Source organism: Mirounga angustirostris, unplaced genomic scaffold (genome assembly GCF_029215605.1).
Source record: "Mirounga angustirostris isolate CCGP_5_RB_7025 unplaced genomic scaffold, mMirAng1.0.hap1 SCAF_12, whole genome shotgun sequence".
Lineage (NCBI taxonomy): Eukaryota > Metazoa > Chordata > Mammalia > Carnivora > Phocidae > Mirounga > Mirounga angustirostris.
The window spans coordinates 287,248-307,632 of NW_026991720.1; the positions used below are offsets into that span (position 1 = coordinate 287,248).

Sequence of the window (20,385 nt, forward strand, 5' to 3'; positions counted from 1 at the left end):
GCCCCCTGAGGTTTCGAGTTAAGGAGGGTTACCGTGGCTTCTACAACTATTCTCTTAAATACGCTGCTTAACAATACTTCTAGAACCTCTCCTCTGGATCCTCACTGCTGGGAAAACACACACACACAGATACACACACATTAACACACATATAGCAGCTCTTGACTATTGGGTTAATTTCCTTCAATATTTCAGTAGACTTCTTCTCTTAATCCCACATGGACCACATTTTCTAAGTTCCCACCTCAATATCACTCCACCACCATCCCCAAATCATGCACAGATACTCACACACACATAACATATACAGAGCATGTGAGCTCCTGGAATTCTAATTCACAGGACTATGTGTCCAGCAATTTTATATCAACTTGAGAATTAAAATTCTTTTAGGGTGAGTTGGGGTTTAGTAGACTTACTTCCCACTATAAATTATTAACGGTTCATTTTCTATTATAAATAATGGTTCAATAGGCTATCTAGGCTTGACATTAATATAAAACCTTCTAGATCACTAAGGAGACCTTGGCTCCTGGGCCAAAATCCGATCCACAGAAATCTTATCATTTTCATCCGTGGCTCATAGTTATGACCCATCCTAGGGCGTGTGTGTTGCTAGTTAAGGATGAAACTCTGTGAGAGTTCCTAGTCCTGTGCTTGGATTCCCTCCCCAGGTAGTTAAGCAGCTGTAACAGTGCTGCCTCCGTATGCATTACAAAGATCCAAGTGGGCCCTTGAAAGCTCGGTGAATGTTAGACCCCCTGCCATTTCTCTCTGTGAGTCTCTCTTCTCCTTTTCATTGTCCTGTCTTTCCCATCTTTCTCTCTTTACGATAGAAAGCATATGTTTTATTATTTGTTCTATTTGCCAGAAAGAGCTTCCAATGTTTTCAAATTTAAATACAAATAACATTTTTCTGGTTAAAATATTTAAATTTCATTGTTTTTAGCTTACGTGAACCCACAGTCTATTTGCCTCTGTGGTCGGGGTCATTCCAAGCAATGTGGCCTCTCCTGTTGTAAAGGAAGAGCCTACAGACAGAGCCCGCACTGGACTCCCGTGCGCACCCCGAGTGCCCACTGAGTAGGCCACTAGGCGAGTCTGACTGGTGAGAAATCTCAGACACACACCATGGAGACCTGCCTTCCTTGAATCTATCTCTGACCCACGCCCACGTGGCCCAGATACACAAGGTTGAGGCTCTCTTGCACAATATGCTTTAACTCAGTTTTTCCATTTCTCCCTGGTAAAACTAGGACAGAAACAATAGCCACCATCCTCCCTCCCTGGTGGGAAGGAGGGCTAACAAAGATTAATGTGATAACATTCAAAGAGGTACCTTAAGGACTTGGAACAGAAGCAGGCAGTACATGGAAAAATCCATAATCATATCTCAAAATTTGGCTGGTAGATGGTGTCAGAGTCCATATTTTGCAAATGCTGGTTTTCTTCATTATTGGCATTCAGGGATCAAAATATGACTGTAATTGTTTGGGTTCGTTTGTGAAAGAGAATGCATACAGACAAATGTGCAGCTCTCCCTGATGTAAGCTGCATGTGTCCCCCCACAGAGACGTTTATCACGGCCAGGAAGAAGAGAACTGGCAGACTTCAGGCCTTTACCTGCCCCTGGGGGAACCCCAAATCAGCAGACACTTCCCTGAATCCTTGTTTTTGATTACTTTCTATTGTAGCTTTCAGAACATAGTTGAGATATTTGAGGAAAGAAACAGACTTCACCTACGTGAACCTGCCCATTTAAAATCCCAGATGGCCACACTTAGCAAAACAGGCCCCAGGACCAAGTAGCCCCACCTTTGGCCACATTGCCTCGTGGCCTTTACATAGGGAACAACGGTTCCAAGGTCTCTCACGCTTGAACGCCGGCCAGATACTATTCTTTATCACAAGGTGGTGGCAATGAGAGACTTGGATGGGTTTACATAAACCCACAGCACACAACGGGTATGAATTTCATTGACTCAAAGCTCAAACCCTGCTGGTCAATGAGCAACACCATCTCCCACAGCGGTACCATATCAGAAATTCCTGCCCCTGCATGAGTTTTAGCTTGGCGTCTTGGTTTTTTTGCAGTGCCTTTTTAATTCAATCAATATTTAAAAAGTCTTAAAATAACAAGTCAAGTCCTTCATGACACCATCCTCCAGAGATAACCAAACATAGTTAACAGTTTGGTTCATATTCAAATATCCATGCCCATAGTCTGGATATACTGGTGAAAGTTTAAGATAAATTCTATTAATATATAGTTCTGAAAATTAATTTCTTGAATAATTGTTAAGCAATCATATGGTAAAATTGACTATTGGGTGTAGCACTTTATAAATTTTAGCAAATCATGTTTTAATAAATATCATTCAAAAATCAAGAATGTTATTTCTGAAATAACTGCTCTTTGCCCTGCAGTACTCAAATACTCTGATTCCCTCCCAGTTATCGAGGATTGCCAGCCTGATGGTACCACACCACTTAATCTGATTTTTCCTTAATGACACTTCCCTCTGCCACCCTCAAGGTAAAGGTAGGCACCGTCTTCTGTCTTTAGGCCTGGAAGGATGAAAGGGAGTTCATGCCTCAAGATAACATGTAGACTAACTAAATGTTAAGTTCTCTTTCAAAGCTGACATTCCATCCTTTTAAACTCTCATTTCTTCCATAAACCTAATGTAGCTTTATTTGGCCATTCAAGGCCACAAAAAACTGCCCCTTTACTTATTAGATAATTTTAACTGCCTGTGACTATTGCCATTTGCCTTATATTTTATCTCTTGAAAAATCTCAGTGACTGACCAAACTTGTCTAAAATAAATGTAATAATGAACACAGAATTCGGCTCTGTAAAAATTCATCTCTTAAAACAGGGCAGTGAGGGGTGCCTGGGTGGCTCAGTCATTAAGCGTCTGCCTTCAGCTCAGGTCATGATCCCGGGGTCCTGGGATTAAGCCCAGTATTGGGCTCCCTGCTCTGAGGGAAGCCTGCTTCTCCCTCTCCCACTCCCCCTGCTTGTGTTCCTGCTCTCGCTCTCTCTCTGTCAAATAAATAAATCTTTAAAAAAAAACAAAAAAAAAAACAGGGCAGTGATGCCCATGATCTCCACTACCAGCTAACATCTTGCTAGAGATATTACTCAAGGCAATTAGATAAGAGAAATAAATTGGAGACATAAAAATGAGTCAAGAAGCAAAATTATCCCTATTGGCTGATGATATGATGGTAAAACTGAACACATAGAAAGATACCCCTTATTCTTGAATAGGATGATTCAAAATTACAAAGTTTAATTTATAAATTTAATGCAATTCCAAAAAAATATTGACTTATAGAGTTGGACAAGTTGTTACAAACTAGCATGTAAAAACAGCCAAGAAAACTCTGAAAAAGATAAAGCTATGGGTGAGGACAGGCCCAGCAGACAGTAAAACATGCTTCAGAAATGCTTTAGAGCTTCTGCAATGAAAGCAGTATACTATTGGAATGTACACAGACAGATCAGTGAAATGGAAATAGAGAGATCCCAGAAATAACCCAAGCACACATGGAAATTCAGCAAATGGCAAATGTGATCACTGGTTTAAAGCTTAACTTTTTCATAAATGGTGCTGGAACAGCTGGTTAGCCAATGTGGAAAATAAAACTAGATCCATACCTCACACCATACACAAGAATAAACTCCCAATTGGATTAGAGACCAAATGTAAAAAATGAAATCATACAAGGCCCACAAGAAATGTGGGTAAAATTCCTCTTCAACCATAGGAGGAGAATTTCTAATTGTGACTCAAAATCCAAAGGTAATGCAAAAAAAGGATCAAGAAATTTGACTACAGAAAAAAAAATTTTTAATGAAATATTAAAAACACCATAAACAAAATTAAAAGGCAACTGACACCCCAGGAGAGAATATTCACTGCACATACCACAGATAAAGGGCTGATACACATAATATATCAAGAACTTAAAATAAGGGATTGAAGGACCAAAAACCCAATAGACACATGGGAAAGAACAATAAACAATTCAAGAAAAAAGATATAAAAATGGCCCTCAAGCATATTTTTTTGAAGTGTGACAACACATTCCTTGGGTAAGGCCATGGGGAGACAGGTTCTCTCATATGTTACTGGCAGGAATGCAAACTGGTACAATCCTTCATGAGGAAGATATGTCAATCCTCACAAAACTGCATACACATTTACCTTTGACCGACCCAGCAAACCCACTTGGAATCCACTTTAGGAATCCACCCTAAAATATACCTCCACCAATACAAAAATGCCTAGACACAAGATTATTTACTGAAGTGCTATTTGTAGTTGCAAAATACTGGAAACCACTTTAGACCCATAGGAGCCACATAATCCACTCAATGGAGTCCCTGGTATAATGTAATGAGAAAGGCACATCACCTCTGTGATATTCTTCTTAAACACGCCAACTTAGACTAATCGTGGGGAGATATCAGACACACCCAAATCGAAGGATGTTCTACAAGACATGTAGTACTTCAAAGAGCATCCAGGCCCTGAAAGACAAGGAAGGTGAGGAGGGTAACAGCCTGAAGGACAGGGAAGAAGCAGGACAACTGGGTGGTAGGGAGTCCTGGATTAGACTCTGGCACGGCAAGGACCTCACTAAATAAAGTGGTGGAGTTCAAACAACATCAAAGCCCAGTCAATAGCCCTGCACCAATAGGACTCCCTGCTTTGACTACGGTATAATGTCAATGCCAGATGTTAGCATTGGAGGAAGCTGAGCGAAGGCTACAGATGACTCTGTATTCTTTTTGCAACTTTTCTATAAATCTAATATTATTTCGAATTTTTTTTAAACTCGCAACTCCATAGATCCATCTGAAAAAAAAAAAAAAAGAAATACAGAGAAAGAGAAAACCAGAGAGAGCTTGGTTTCTTGGCTTGCTTGTGTTTGCTCAGTTTACCCTTATCAGCTGGTGTTAGCCTCCGGGAGCACCAAACTCAAGGTCATCACAAGTCTCTGATCCCCCTGAGAGGTGTTTGTTTAGCAAGGGGCAGGGGGCGGGGCGGGGGAGGAAGTTTCCCATATTTGCTTTACGTTTTGTTTGGAGATTCAAATACCTCAAAAACAGAAAGGTAATTTTTTAAATTATAGAATTGATGCATATAAAAAGGAGGGATCAGTGACAAGAACACAAGCTCCTCCCACCCACCAAGCACGCCACCCCACAAGGGTCACCTCTGTTGACAGCAGGAGGGTGTTAATGTTTGAAAACAGGAGGTCATCTCCTACTACTGCAATTAACCTGCTGTTCTCCACTTAATATTTTTGGAGCCTGTTACATATAAGTGGTTCCTAATGGCTACACCATGCTCTGCTCCATGGTCATAATAAAAACGCATGTAACTGGTTCCCTACTAACAGACGCCTAAACTGCTGCCACACAAAATGCCACCAGGAACAGAGCTGGGAGTGCACCCACTGAATAAAACCCAGCAGGGGAAGTGCTCCTTGAAGCAGTGGAGCCTTTTAATGTTTGAAAACCGACATCGAATGGCTTCAAAGAGCTGGAGTCCATTAGCCCCCACCGCTGGCGTACCTGAGAGCTCGGCTAGCCCCCACCGCTGGCGTACCTGAGAGCTCGGCTAGCCCCCACCGCTGGCGTACCTGAGAGCTCGCTTCCCGCAGAACTTCCAGCACCAGGTTGTAAGGAGCTTTAGCATCTTTGCCCATCAGGTGGATGAAAACGGTATACTGGTGTCCTTTTGAAACATTCCTTGAATTATTAGGGACGCTATGAATTTGGCCATGCTGATGGGTCATCAGATTTCTCTTCCTGAACTGTCTTTCCTAAATCTGCTGATGTTGGAGTGGGTTGTTCATCCTTTCTTATAGAGCTGAGCTTTCTTTACATTTAAGGAAAACACACTTTTGTCTTATGCACTGCAAATGTTTTTCATGTTATACTTTGTCTTTTGATTTTATTTATGGCATTTGCGTTGTGCAGTTTTCTGCTTTCATCAGTCAAATTTGTTTATTCATCTTCTCTTTTATGAGCTTCGGGGTTTTTTTCATTCTCTGAAATGATTTTACTGCATACCAAAAAAAACGTTTTCTTCTAGTAATTGTTTGGTTTCACTTTTTATATTGAAACCTTTGGTCGACATTGAATTTACTTTAACATATGTGTGGAGGTAAGACCATGTTTAAACTCAAGTCACAAAACTCTAAAGAAGTCCACAGGAAATTTCCTTGGTGCATTGGCTCCAAGGCAACACATTTTAGAGCTTTTCTCAAAGCCTCAGGGGTAGCGAAATGCAAACTTTCTGCTCTGGGACCCAGACCTGGGGATAACAGGTATTGATGTGGACGGGACACATGGACTAAATGTTTGTGCCTCCCCCTAATTCATGTGTTGAAACCCTAATCCCAAGGTGATGCTGTTAGTGTCAGGGTTTTTTGTTCCCTTGCTGCCCGTGGTTCTTGGTCACACCGCTTTGAAGAATGAAGAGGTAGACCAGACGAAGAGTGGTAGACAGCAAAGCAATGTTTATCGAGCGATAGTACAAAGCTCCTGGAGAGGGACGGGAACCGAGAGGGTTGCCGTTTGGGCTTTTAAATCTAGGGGGTTTTATAAGCTCTTTTGCAGAACTATCTTGAGCATCCTGAGTGTGGGCCCCTGTGGACTGGCCGCTAAGGTGTGCCAATCAGGGCTTTGATCATGTACCCACTACCTAGCGGGTTATTGTTCATGTGTTGATGGTCTGTTGGGCTGACATCTGGAGACTAACTGCCTCAACTTGTGATAGTGACCCATGTTTTATGGTTAACTGTTTTGTTTCAGGATGTTTTGCAGAAGTCACTCCTGCAGAGGCTGCAGGAGGCTATCGTGGTCTCCTCTAAGCTGTAAAACAGGATGCTAATGCGGTTTTGTCTTAGCTGTCCCAGCTTTTTTGCTTTCTTGTTGGGGACCCTGGCCCTGACTATGTAAGTGTCCAATTAACTCCTAATATTAGGAGGTGGGGCCTTTGGGAGGTGACAAGCACATGAGGGTGGAGCCCCATGACGGGGTCAGCGGCCTGGCAAGAGGGACCCCCCGAGAGCTAGCTAGCTCTGTCTCCACCACGGAAGGACACAGCAAGAAGGCAGCTGTCTCCAACCCAGAAGGGGACTTCACCAGAACCCCACCGTGCCGGCATCCACGCTGGTTCCAGCCTCCAGAACTGTGAGCAGGAAACGTGTGTGGTTTGCAAGCCGCCTGACCGGTGGTGTCTGTATGTCTGTAACAGCAGCGAAGTGGACTGGGACAGGCGGCCGAATGTTTTATTCTAAGATGGCTTTTGTAGTGCAGACGTCGCCTCACAACCACTGAGCCCCTGCGAGGCCACACGCCTCAATTCAGACATGGGTTTCTAGTCAGTCTTTTTTCTGCACACTTGTGCACACCTGTTTTTAAGGAGGGGTTCTTTTTTAAGAACTGAGATCACTGTCTGTGCAATGTCCATGTCCAATGCATGTTGTAACATGCACTGATGCTTTTTTCATTCAAATACATAGCATCAGTATTTGCCATCTCACTAAATGCTGTCCCATGAAACTGTTTTAATGACAACGTAGGGTGCTATTTTATGGATGTAGCACGGTTTAACCCAGCAGTCCTCGAGCCAAATCCAGCTCAAGGCCCATTTCTCTGTGCAAGCTAAGAATAGTTTTTACATGTCTGGTGATTGTAACACACGAACAAGGAAATGAGGGGGTGAAACAGAGGCCAGAGTGGCTGAATGCTTCTTATCGGGCACTTTACAAAGAGCTTGCTGAGCCTGGCTTGACCAATCACCTGCTGATCAGCAGGCCCCTTTTTTATGGACTTCATTATCATATGTGCCTCACAATGACCATCTGATTCCAGCTCCACGATATCACAGACTAGGAATCCGGAAGGTCCTCTCTGCAAACACCTAAGAGCGCTGTAAGCGTGTAACCAGTTTCCCTCTGGGCTCTCAAGAAGGAGACCTGCATGGGCGCCTGGGTGGCTCAGTTGGTTAAGCAACTGCCTTCGGCTCAGGTCATGATCCTGGAGTCCCAGGATCGAGTCCCACATCAGGCTCCCTGCTTGGCAGGGAGTCTGCTTCTCCCTCTGATCCTCCCCCTCTCATGCTTTCTGTCTCCCATTCTCTCTCAGATAAATAAATAAAATCTTAAAAAAAAAAAAAAAAAAAAGAAGGAGACCTGCATGGACACACCCGAATGAGAGAGGGACTCAGGCATGGAGAGAGGGGCGGTGGACGGGAGCTGCATCTGGCTGGGGCGGGAAGGGGCCTCAGCAGACAGCAGGTGGCCAGTGTCCACCAGCATGCTGAGGCAACAAGGGAACTCTCTGGCCTTGGGACTTTGCAGCCGTACGTGGATGTGACAGCCAAATGTCCGCAGCCTGCATGGGAGGATGTACCGAGTTCTAACTGGACTCAGTAATAATGGTTTCCGGGTTCCCGCCGGCACAGGGGCCCCTCTCCTCAGCCGATGTCACTTTAATACAAACTGCTTTAGTTAACTCATGCTGCCTGTCTTAAATGTCACCTCTGTTGGACCTTAGGGACCTTGGGGAAAACCCCCAAGGACCACCTGCCCTTAATTTGCCTTCAAATTCAAAATGGTATACGGTGATTTCAGCTTCCAGCCCCGCCCCCATTACCTCCCTACATGATTGTTTGCGGCAGACTTCTAAAGTTATGTTCTTTACAAGAAAATACCCTTTAGGCAGAAGCAGAAGAAGCAACAATTAAAATCTATTTTAAAACATATTCACCAAGCAATCAACTCTTCCAACTACATTCATCAACATTTGGAACAGTGACCAGGCAGAAAAGCTACCTGAGCATGAGAGAGACCTGGCTGGATATTTGGCTTTTCTTGAAGAGAAGAGAGCTTTCTCACGTCCCCAGGGTCTCTGCCATCAGCCTGCTGGGAGTGGGGCTGAGTGTCCAGCCCTCCTTCGTCCTCAGTTCCAGTGAGCAGGAGACATGCCCATCACATGGATACAGTGAGAGGCTCTTGTCTGAAGACAGCAATCATAGATCTAAGGACAACAGGTCCTGGGGGCTTTCTCCCCTCATGCCCTGTCTCAAAGCAAGCATGACTTGTCTCTGTCTCTCGGGTGAAACCCAGGGGGCTGATCTGCAGAAGCATAGCGCTGTAGGGCAAGGAAAAGGGAGGACCCAGATCCCAGAACTTACAGGGCAGGCTCTTTCCAAACTGCCCATGAGAAACTGTTCCTGCCGCATCAGAAAGCATGGTGTTACCTTTTGGATTCTGTTTTTGTTTTTGGAACATCAGAATAGTAGTCTATACATGGAAGTCTCTCCTAAGACAAAACGGTTCTCAAGGCCTCACCTCCCCATAAGCCCCCACCTGCTGGGGAGGATTCCCAATGATTTCCATGGATGCTCCTGGCCTGATAGGAGCACATCCCCAACCAGGTCAGAGTGGGGTCCATGTCACCCTCTCAGTGGGATGCCACCCTCTCGTGGCATGAGGGGCTAGCTAGTGCAGGGCCTACGGAGTACTGGGGTCAGGCCTGTGGGTGACACAGCTCAGCAGGAGCTTTGACAACACTTTGGAGACAGAGCCCTGTTGCATTCTCTCAGCCCTGTGCCGGGTGGCTCTTCTGACAATATTTGATCCATCTCTGAAAATGGGCTCTCTCGGGGGAGCTCTGTCTGAACGGTCTCGGCGGAGCAAGTTGCCATGTGCACAGACTTTGTTACCAACTGTTTGCTGGCCAGTGCCTTGAGTGAACCTGCACAGCCCCTCTGGGAGAGCGTCTGACCAAACAGACACGCCGGGAATCCCACCTTCCGGCTCCTGGCTGCAGGAGGGAATCAAGTGTCCTCCATGATAGTACGCCAACATGGGTGACGAGTGTTTAACAAATACAAGATGGCAAATTCATGCCACTTTAGAGAATGAAGAGAACCTAAAATAATGTACCCCAACCATCAGGGCAGACAGGGCCAGGGGTAAGTCCTTGCCCCATCCACACTTCTGGCCCAAACACTCAAGTTCATCCTCAGAAAAGCAGAGTTCTGTCACCTGAGCGCCCATGGAAGAGTCTCCAGGGAAAAGGCACCCGGAAGTGCGGCCTTTATGAAAGTGTAGCCATTTGCATGTTTGGCAATTGTCACTTATATATGCAAAGTCTATACCCATCCAGTGATAATACCCCCCCAGTGACAACCCCATACATTATCATTACATACCATAAAATTAGCTGGTTTAGAGGTCTCTGGCTGGCTCATTAGGGGGAGCATGCGACTCTTGATCTCAGGGCTGTGAGTTTGAGCTCCACACTGGGTGTAGAAATTACTGGAAAGAAAAAAAAAATCTTATTTAATAATCTGTCTGATTTGGCAATCTCTGGAGCAGCACTTATAATCTATATGCTAATTATAATCCTCAAATATCAACGGAAATCTTTGAATTTTGGTGCCATAGAGAAAGGGACTCTGAAAGGGTCAGAATTCAGGTCAGCAGATGAAGGCATGGGGCCGTCAACCGCTTTCACTGGAAATGACGTAGGATGTCCTAGTTCAGCCTCTCCTTGCAGGGGTGAGAGAAAGAGCCCCAGGGACACAGGCAGGGGGTCTCTTCCACACAGGCTCCTCTGAAGTGGGAGCAGGAGAGAGGGCACAGGGGCTCTGGGGAGCGCTATGCATGAAGTCACTTCAGTAAGCAAACCCCAGCGTCTGCTCTGAGGACAGGGCGTTATCTGGAGAAATTAATTCTGATAATATTCCAGCCACGGGGAAACACCAAATGGAAATGAGGAGGGAAAAGGCATTTGTCAAGCCTCAAATGTGGAATTAGTATCCAGCAGACAGTTCGAAACCACCCTCTCTCTTGCAGGAAGGCATTATCTGTCACTGCCAGGCAGGCCAACCCCCAGAACAGATGGTAAAAATGCCTATTATCCTCACGCCCAAAATCTGTCTGCTCCAAAATAGGAAAATAACATTTTCAGAGGTGAAGCAGGTGTGCTTGGAAAGAAGGGCAACAGATCCCACTTGGACATGATGAGAAGCACAGCCCTTTCCGAAGCAGGGGAGGAGGACCTGAACCAAGCACAGTGGTATTTGTTGAGTGCCCGACATTCGCTAGGGGTACGCAAAGACAGGATGTCCTCTACTTCCCAGAACAGACCTGTGCATGAATAGCCCCTTGTACAGATTAGGGGCATCTCTGAGCAGCAGGGCCAGGGCTCCAAACCCAGCTCTTCCCCATCCGGGGCCAGGGCGAGTATGGGGGCTTAGGGGGCTCTAAAGTTTGAGTCTCGTTTCTTTTATGAATGGCTAATGGAAAACGTTTAACAGCTTATTTTTAACCTTTAACCTTTTGCACCAAATCACCTGGTAACACTTTGAAAGGAAAGAAATCATTTTAGCAGCTCCCTGCATGTTCACTCTGAACCCAGTACCACAGTGATATAAAAGATCTGAGGAGCCACAGGATGCCAGGAGTCCCTGGGGCAGTGCCACTTCATCTGCACTGATCAGCACGTGACATCCAGTAACGCTGCGTAGCCTCAAGCCAACACAACAGAAAGAGCCAGTGAAGAAAAGCCACACCTAACAGTTGGATCCCGGCTGTCCCAGGCGCATACCAACAGGGAAATGGACATTTCATCCTAGTCTTAGAGAAAGCAGCTGGTGCCACCTCCATCCCCATCACTGAGGGCCTTGGATCTGCACGCTCAAAGAGCCTGCCCTTCCAGAGCCCTTTCTAAGAAAACCAGACCACAGAGAGTTGCCATGACCACCACTTTGTATTTAAGCCTCCAGGTGTCAGGGATTCCATCCTGCTACCCCACTTCCCAAGATAGTGTCTATCACAGTGTTGGTCACAAATATCTGTAAAATTGAAGGATGAAGAATAGGAAGGAAAAAATCAGAAAACACTACCTCTAAAAATCAGAAATCAAAACTAACAAGAATCCAGGCAAGACATCTGAGATCGGCAAGCAGCAATCTTCCCAAGGGCTGTGTCCTCCAGGGGACTATTTGAAAATGTGACCCATGGGGTGGCCAGGTAGAGGGAGGAACGTCTCTTGAGTGTCATCCAATCCCATGAAATAGCTGGAAACGTGTATCAACAAGCCCACTGGGGACTGCACCAGACCACAGGTGATCAGTGGTCATGAGGAGCACGGGGAGAGCTGGCTAGACTAGATTTGCCATTCGTCGGTTCCGTGGAATCACAGGAGGAAGCCAGCACATATGATCCTGTCTGTCTGTCAGAAATACTACCACGGGGCGCCTGGGTGGCTCAGATGGTTAAGCGTCTGCCTTCGGCTCAGGTCATGATCTCAGGGTCCTGGGATCGGGTCCCGCATCGGGCTCCCTGCTCTTGGGAGCCTGCTTCTCCCTCTGCCTCTCTCTCTCTCATGAATAAATAAATAAAATCTTTAAAAAAAAAAAAAAAGAAAGAAAGAAACACTACCACGGCCATCATCTCCTCACCCCGAGCCCTCACTCAACCCCATGGTGGGGGGCACGGGAGTGGTAAAGAGATCACAAACTCCTCCAAGGCAGTCTTTGTACTGCTGGGCGACGGCATCCAGAGACTCACAGGTATTTCCACACGAATGAGACAGAGCAGGGCCTTAGTAGGCGCTAAGCCGCTTTCATACTTGACCTGTTGCCCCAGTGTCAACTAGCTTACTTGCTCTGAGGTTGTAGGTCAAGGTAAAGTGTCCTTTCCACATTTATATTTCGAAAGAATTTCAGGCTAGCAAGCAGCAAGCAATTCTGACTGTGCCTGAAAACACCTAGGGAATTTATTCTTTTTGTTATTAGCAGAAAGCCGAGTTTTAGGGCTTACGTTTTTCATGAACTCAAGAAAAATGTGGGGAAACAATTATCTCTGTTGGTCAGGGAGATATGAACACTCTTCCATGTGAAGAGGTTCTGGCAGGCCCCATGAGAGAGACTCACATCAAAGACACATGACAGGGCCCCTAACGGAGTATCTGGGTCCAGGGAGTTCAGCACACGTTACAGAAGATGCGGAAGTTGTTAGATGCTATAAATACATGGAGAAAATTGTAAGCACTTGGGTACGCCTTAGGAAAACCTGGAGCATGAGTGAAATAATCACCTTCTGCTCTGATCCCTCTCCCTGCAGGACGTTTTCCCTGAACACAAAGCGAGACCCTGGGAAGACTGGCATGTGGATGCAGGCAGAGTGTGCGGGGTGAGCAGCTCCCAAACTGTGAGTTTCTTTGCATTTCACAGTCCAAGTTTATCCTCTGGCTTTTGCCCTCCATACAAAGTTGCCAGATGAGATTCACAAGAGACTTATATACACAAACTAGATTGCCACCGAATTAATTCACAATCAGAATGGGGCAGAGCCCGTGATACATTCTCAAGGCTGATCCACAGGAAGGTGGACTGAGGTGGGACTGGGGATTTGTAGTCAAGGACCTAAGCCAGGAGTCTCCGCAGGTAACTGGGGTGGCAGATGCCAGCAGAGCCCAGTCCTCTCCAGGGACATACTGGGTCCAAGAGCCAGGCACCGGCTTAGTGATCTCAGCCCCTCTCCATGGACAGCACACTCTCTTACTTACCATATACTTACCATGTACATACTGTGGAACATGAATGTGCATGTGGTTGTAGGAGACCAGAGGAACCGCAGGTGTGAGAGGGAAGATTCCAGAGGCAACAACTTGAGACTTGAGACAACTGGAAACACAAGAAGGGGCTTTCCAGATGAAGGAGGTGGAAGAGGGGTCCCAGGAGCACTTCCAGGCTGATGGTGCAGTAGAAGACCTCAAGGGATCCACAAATGGTTCAACCTCTAAACCACAACATCTTCAAGGGCAGCGATTGTCTTATTCACTCCTGTTCATTGTAGAGTACTTCACTATTAGCAGCGGTTCGAAAAATACTGTTGAATGTTGAATGAATGGATCATAGGAGGCACGTGGCAGATGGTGAAGAAGGAAGCTATAAATATACATAGGATTCATTCATGAGGCCACTTGCTTTACAAGCCAAGCAGTCTGGATTTTATGCTGAAAACCACTGGAGATTTTAAGCAAGGAAAGTAACATAATCTAATGTTCCTTTGGGAATCTGTAGGACAAATGAGAAGGGCCCCAACTGGGTTGGTGGAGATGAGGAGACAGATTCAAAAGAGTGTGAAAGGTAGAATCAACAGGACTTGTGAATGTTAAGCAGAAGTAGTCCAAAATGATTTCTTAATCTTGACTTTGGGGCGCCTGGGTGGCTCAGTTGGTTAAGCAACTGCCTTCGGCTCAGGTCATGATCCTGGAGTCCCGGGATCGAGTCCCGCATTGGGCTCCCTGCTCAGCGGGGAGTCTGCTTCTCCCTCTGATCCTCCCCCTCTCATGCTCTCTGTCTCCCATTCTCTCTCTCAGATAAATAAATAAGAAATCTTTAAAAAAAAAGTCTTGACTTTGGACAGCTGGGTGGATAGTGGTGTCATTCATTGAGACCAGGAATTTTAGAGCGAGAATCCATTACCAAAGAAGATAATGGATTCAAACAATAGAAAATTTAAGTATGGAGTTTAGGTGAGAAAAAGGGGAAGGGGATGGGATGAAGAGATAGATGATGGATAGATGGATGGATGATGGATGGATGATAGATGGATGATAGTTGGATGATAGTTGGATGATGGATGAATGGATAGATGGATGGGTGGATAATGGATGGATGATAGATAGATGGATGATGGATGGATGATGGATGATGGATGGATGGATAGATGGATGGATGGGTGGATGATGGATAGATGATGATGGATGGATAATGGATGGATGATAGATGATAGATAGATAGATAGATAGATAGATAGATAGATAGATAGATAGATAATAGATAGATAGATGATAATGATGGATGATAGATGGATGATAGATAGATGGATGATGGGTGGATAGATGGAGGGGTGGATGATGGATGATTGGTGGGTGGATGATGGATGGATAGAATAATCCTCTTCTTCCTCCCTTCTACAAAAACCAACATGTACATTTCTAAGCTGCCTTTTGAACCAAAGGTAAAGTCTCTTTCCCAAATCACAATCCAAATAATTCCTTAGAATATTACTAGCACTCAGTTTTGAACTGTCATCTACTGAGCTTAAGCCTAGTTAAACCACTTAACAAAGACCATAATTCAAGTATAATTATATTTCTTCTTGAGAAAACTCAATAAATATTTGTTTACTAAACAGCAAGATGTCATTTCTGAAATGACTGGAGCAGTTGAATGCTCCACAGAAAAATGTTAGTTAGCCCTAAACTCTGAGTAACTTGCTTTACATCTCTCAGAGTATGTACCAGAAAGTACCAGAGCATGAAATGTGGGGCAAGGGGTCCCCAAATGCCTCAAGAGATTTTCTAATTGCGTATTCATTATGAACACTTAATTAAGCTTGTGACATTAATTTTTAATTAAAGAAGCACATTAAAGTTTCAGCTGCATGGGCATTTGTGTGGACACATTCCCTGAGTGATTAAAACCCAGGCTTCACTCAGAGGACATATGCAATCTGAGCTCTGTCTTAATAGGATAGGGTGGGACAATCCTGAGAGTGACGCCAGCTTATGGGGAACCAAGAACCTTTCTGTATCTGGCCAGAGCTGCTTTCTGCCCTGCACCTCAGGAACAGCTCCCAGTGGGGCCAGCACTTTACACTTTCCTAACAAACCTGTCTTCCCTCTGGGACTGAGCCCTGTGCTCACGCCTTCTACTTCCAACATTAGCATCTTAATGAAATTGAGTTGCCATCAAGAAAGCCTACCATAGGGAGGGAAATACATCACAGAAGATGCCCAGGCAGTCCGGAGCAGGTATGGGGAGGAAAATGCTGCTGGTCATGCTGACCAGTGAGCCTGTGGTTGGGGTGGTGCTGAGAAGACATTGACGGTAGCTGAAAGCACAATATATGCTCCAGCAGCCTGAACCCCTGGGGACACCTGGAGATCAGGCCCCCGCAGCTGACAGGGCCCCGTGTGCTCTGAAGTGGGCGTGGGTCAGTTGTATGGCCTGGGAGCAGCTCAGATGCTAAAGAGACAAGCGTGATGAGGAAACAACCTCCCCCATGGGGACATCCACTCCGAGGCCCTTTCCTCTTCCAACTTCTCTTGGCTCCTTCCAGGATGGTTTTGGGGAATGGGTCTATGCCACCAGGGCTCTGGTCCAGGCTACATCAGTCCCTTTTACATTTGCCACTTCAAGCTTTGGGTTCTGAAAAGATTCTCCATGCAGACTCTTTATCCCAGCATTAATCTGGAATAAATACTTAGTAGCATCTCTCAAGTGCCAGACCCTGTGTTGGGCACTAAGGATATGTCTCTAGCCAGAAAAACAAAGGGACTCTCATCCCTGAAGAGTTCCGTGGACTTCAGAGCCTGCCTCATGCCCCTTAGAAGGATCACCCCAGCTTTTACTTCACTCTCTCCTTACTGAGGGACCCTTAGATTCTCCCAAGTTTTCATTAGTATAAACAAGAAGGCCGTCAATATCTTGGTGCAGAACTCTGGAACCAGAAATTTGCCTACATCCTGGGCAGTTGGAAATCCCATGGACAGCTGGTGTGGTGGGACCCAGTGCTGGGGGTGACCTCCTTGCAGATGGCGCCATGCCCTCGGACTTACCCACAGTCTGGCTTCAGTATCTTCACTAGGAAAATCAGCAAGTGAGACCAAACCGCTAAACGCTCTTGAGCTAACATTCTGTGGTCAGGACCTTTTGTAATTCCTTCACAAAATCTGGAGTTGATGGTTTTGGAAAGGGTTTTAGTGGATAGGGTAAACATACCCTCAGAACTGCCAAATTTTCCAGAGAACTTTCTTGCAGAAACTTCATGAGCCAGTTGGCCGGCTCAGAATATCCACATGCGGACTCACTCTGAACAGAGGGCTCACCCAGGTGACACTGAGGGCCGTCCTCGAGTCATCCTTCAGGTCCAGAGAGCAACGGGGGAGCACAGAACTTCAGATGCATACCAGGAAGACCCCCTTGGGTGGGCAAACACAGACCCAGGCTCTCCCCTCTACACCCCCATGGCTTCTCCACTGGGCCCCAGACCCCAGGACACAACCACAATAGCCAGTGCCATGAGGACGTTAAATACTGTCAGATGACTGTTGGCAAGCAATCTGAGCCTCACCCGTGTTGGCCTGGGAGGGGCTGCGGATGGCGGAGATAGGCGTCAGCCTGCAGGGTTCTCCTCAGAACACACAAGCCCCACAATCTCCTCTCCAGGGCTTTCCACTCAGACGGGGAAGGCCTGTCTTGCCTCCACCTCTAGAAAACCTTGGGAAATTCCAGTCTCCCACAGCCTCACCATTAACTATCTCCTGAGGCTCTGTCCTCAATGGGGTAGCACCAGACCCTCAGCCCTGCACACCGGTCCTCCTCTGTCTGCCCCTGCCTGCTTCTCTTGTCCCCACAGCTCACAGTTCCTTCACACTCTGGGTGTGGCTCACGCACCCACCATCATCCTAGGGGCCGCCTCAGAAGGTCCCACCGGTAGGAAGCAGCTCCTCAACCCTGAGACAGAACCCACCACAGGCCCTCTGCGTACCCATGCCCTAGGCTGGGCTCCAGCCAGCATGGCGGCACCGTCTGCACTTCCCGTGTCTCATCCTGGTGATTATAAAATCCAGAGATTAAATGGCCCGGGCTAAGGCATCGAAGTCTGAGTTTCTGGGCCACCATTCCGGGAGTTAAGTGGACACCCTGGCCACCTGGTGGGAAACTGGGCTAACGCTTCTGTGGCCTGTGGCCAGGTGACCCAAAGAGAACACTCGGCTTACTTCTCCACAGATTTTCATCCCGTGGCTGGGGGGCCCAACAGACCACCTGGCACACATCAATACATCTTTGCTAATAAAAGAACACAACATTGTGTGACCAGGTCCAATGGGTCCCCTGTCCCTATAGGAATGGTCCCCTTTGAATCTGTCTTATAAAGCTCAGCACCACAGTCTGCTTCGAGGGCACCAACCACAGCCCCTTTGTCCTCCTTGGCAAGCCCCCTCCACCCTCCACCAGCGGCTGGGGGAAGAGGCCTCCGATGCCCCTGCTGGGCCTGAATCTCCACTGCATGCATACAGGTGCTAGAGGGTCTGGATCTCCCTGTCAGATCATGGCTGCTCCCTCTTTGGGCGCATTTGTTTCCCACTTTGGTCATGCTTTCTCCCAGAACCGGGATGAGGAGTCTGCAAGGAAGGTCTTGGCAAAATACTTGCCTGTAGTTTCTGTTTGAATTTACACAAACCTTGGGCGCCTGGGTGGCTCCATCAGTCAGTGTCTGACTCTTGATCTCAGCTCAGGTCTTGATCTCAGGGTCGTGGGATCAAGCCCCACGTTGGGCTGCATGCTGGGTGTACAGCCTACTTAAAATAATAGTAAGAATAAGAATAAGAATACTTTACACAAACCTCTGTGGGTCATCCCAGGGCAGTACTCAGACAAGAATGTTAGAGATAATTGGACTAATTATAAATGTCCTTCCTATTGTTTGGCATCCAGCAGCCACCTGCAGAAAAGTCATGCAAAGTTTGGTCTACAAGAACCTCAGGGTGGATCACAGGGAGGAAAGTCATCATGGAAAATTCCTTTCATAAGTGAATGTTTCAAAATCTTCAAGAACCAATCGAGGCTCAACAGGGGGGTTTCTGAATCAGCATCTAGGGCTTCCTCCTCTGCCTCGATCCTGGAGAGGTTTGATAAGCTCTTGAGAAGGGATGTCAGCATGGGCGTCAGGCTGCACGATTCGCCCTCAACGCCACACAGAACTTGATTCCCTACCAATTTCAGGGCAAGTGGCCTTCTCGGTCCCCTCTGTGCTCTGGCTTTCTTTGCAAGCCCACTGCCCTGAGAGCAGGTCCAAATGTCAGTCCCTTTGCTAACACTGCTTTGCCCTTCGGCAAACAGCTGCGGTTTTGATGACTACCAGTTGATCTTACTGTGGGTTTCTCCTGGCTTCCAGCAAATGCTTATCAGACTTGGGGCGCCTGGGCGGCTCAGTTGGTTAAGCGACTGCCTTCGGCTCAGGTCATGATCCTGGAGTCCCGGGATCGAGTCCCGCATCGGGCTACCTGCTTGGCGGGGAGTCTGCTTCTCCCTCTCCTGCTCCCCCCTCTTGTGCTCTCTCTCTCACTCTTTCTCTCAAATAAATAAATAAAATCTTTAAAAAAAAAATGCTTATCAGACTTATCAAGTACACAATACAATGTTGCCATTTATGACCCTACTCTGCCATCACACAGGGTCCGGACTTTGAGAAGTAACCTCTGCTCACCCAGGGATTTCTCACTGTGCTTTAATACTCTACTCCACGGTAATACTTGGCCCTGGAAACATGAAAGCCAGAGATTTCACTGGTTTTTTTCAACCTGTTGTAAAAAGAAAAATAAAATTTCTGTCATTTTAAAAGATGATCTCAAGTTAATGAGTCTAGAAACACTGGCCAAGTCACCAAATGAGGACATGCTTTACCCTTGCCAGTGGCTGTGGCCAGAAATACTGGTATATGGTCATACAATGCCCAAAACTAGAATTACTGGACCATAAAAATAAGCCTTTGGGGTGCCTGGCTGGCTCCGTCAGTTAAGCATCCAACTCTCGATCTCAGCTCAGGTCATGATCTCAGGGTTGTGAGATCGAGCCCCACGTTGGGCTCTGTGCTCAGCGCAGTCTGCTTGCCCCTCTCCCTCTGCCCCTCCCCCGTTCACTCGTGCTCTCTCTCTCTCTGTTTCTCTCTGTCTCTAAAATAAATAAATAAAATCTTTAAAACATAATAAGCCTTCAACAGTATATAAGGAACTCCTACAATTCAACAACAAAAAAGCCAACAATACAGTTCAAAACTGGAAAAAGGACTTAAGTAGACATTCCTCCAAATAAGACATCAGGACGGCCAGTACACATGTGGAAAGATGCTGCACATCAGCAGTCATCAGAGAAACGTAAATCACTTGCACCCACAAACATCCACTTCTGACCCACTTCTCAACCCACCCACCAGCCCTCATGAAGTAAGTGCCCACAACACCCACAGCTCTGGGTATGTCTGAGGGTGTGATGGAGCAGGACACAGTCCCTTCCCTCCAGGGCTTCAGTGTCAGGGAGAGCAAAGGCGAACCTGACCAGTGTGAGGTAGACCTGAGAGACGCGGCCCTAGCAGACACGCAGGCATCGAGGGAGCCTGGAGGGGCCTTTAAGTGGGATTTGGAAGGGAATCAGCATGGATGAAGGCAAGCCAGAGAGAAACTGGTGGAGCAGCAGGAGGGGTCAAGGAGGGCCAAGGAAGGTCAAAGAGGGTCTTTCTTCTCACTCTGACTGGCCTTGTTCC

The 20,385-nt window shown here is 46.6% G+C and overlaps 1 long non-coding RNA gene across 3 annotated transcripts in view; it reads right to left on the reverse strand.

Annotated features, from left to right (window-relative positions):
- Positions 1–20,073, reverse strand: part of LOC123835869 (uncharacterized) — a 60,673-nt gene extending 40,600 nt beyond the window's left edge. For 2 of the 3 annotated variants that reach the window (XR_010406676.1, XR_010406675.1), the window contains exons 1-2: positions 13,627–20,073; positions 10,251–10,356 (exon numbers count right to left, since the gene is read on the reverse strand). This is a non-coding gene — a long non-coding RNA (uncharacterized LOC123835869). The remainder of the gene's footprint in view (positions 1–10,250; positions 10,357–13,626) is intronic. The other variant, XR_006788836.3, reaches the window with a different exon arrangement.
- Between the last annotated feature and the right edge of the window lie 312 nt (positions 20,074–20,385).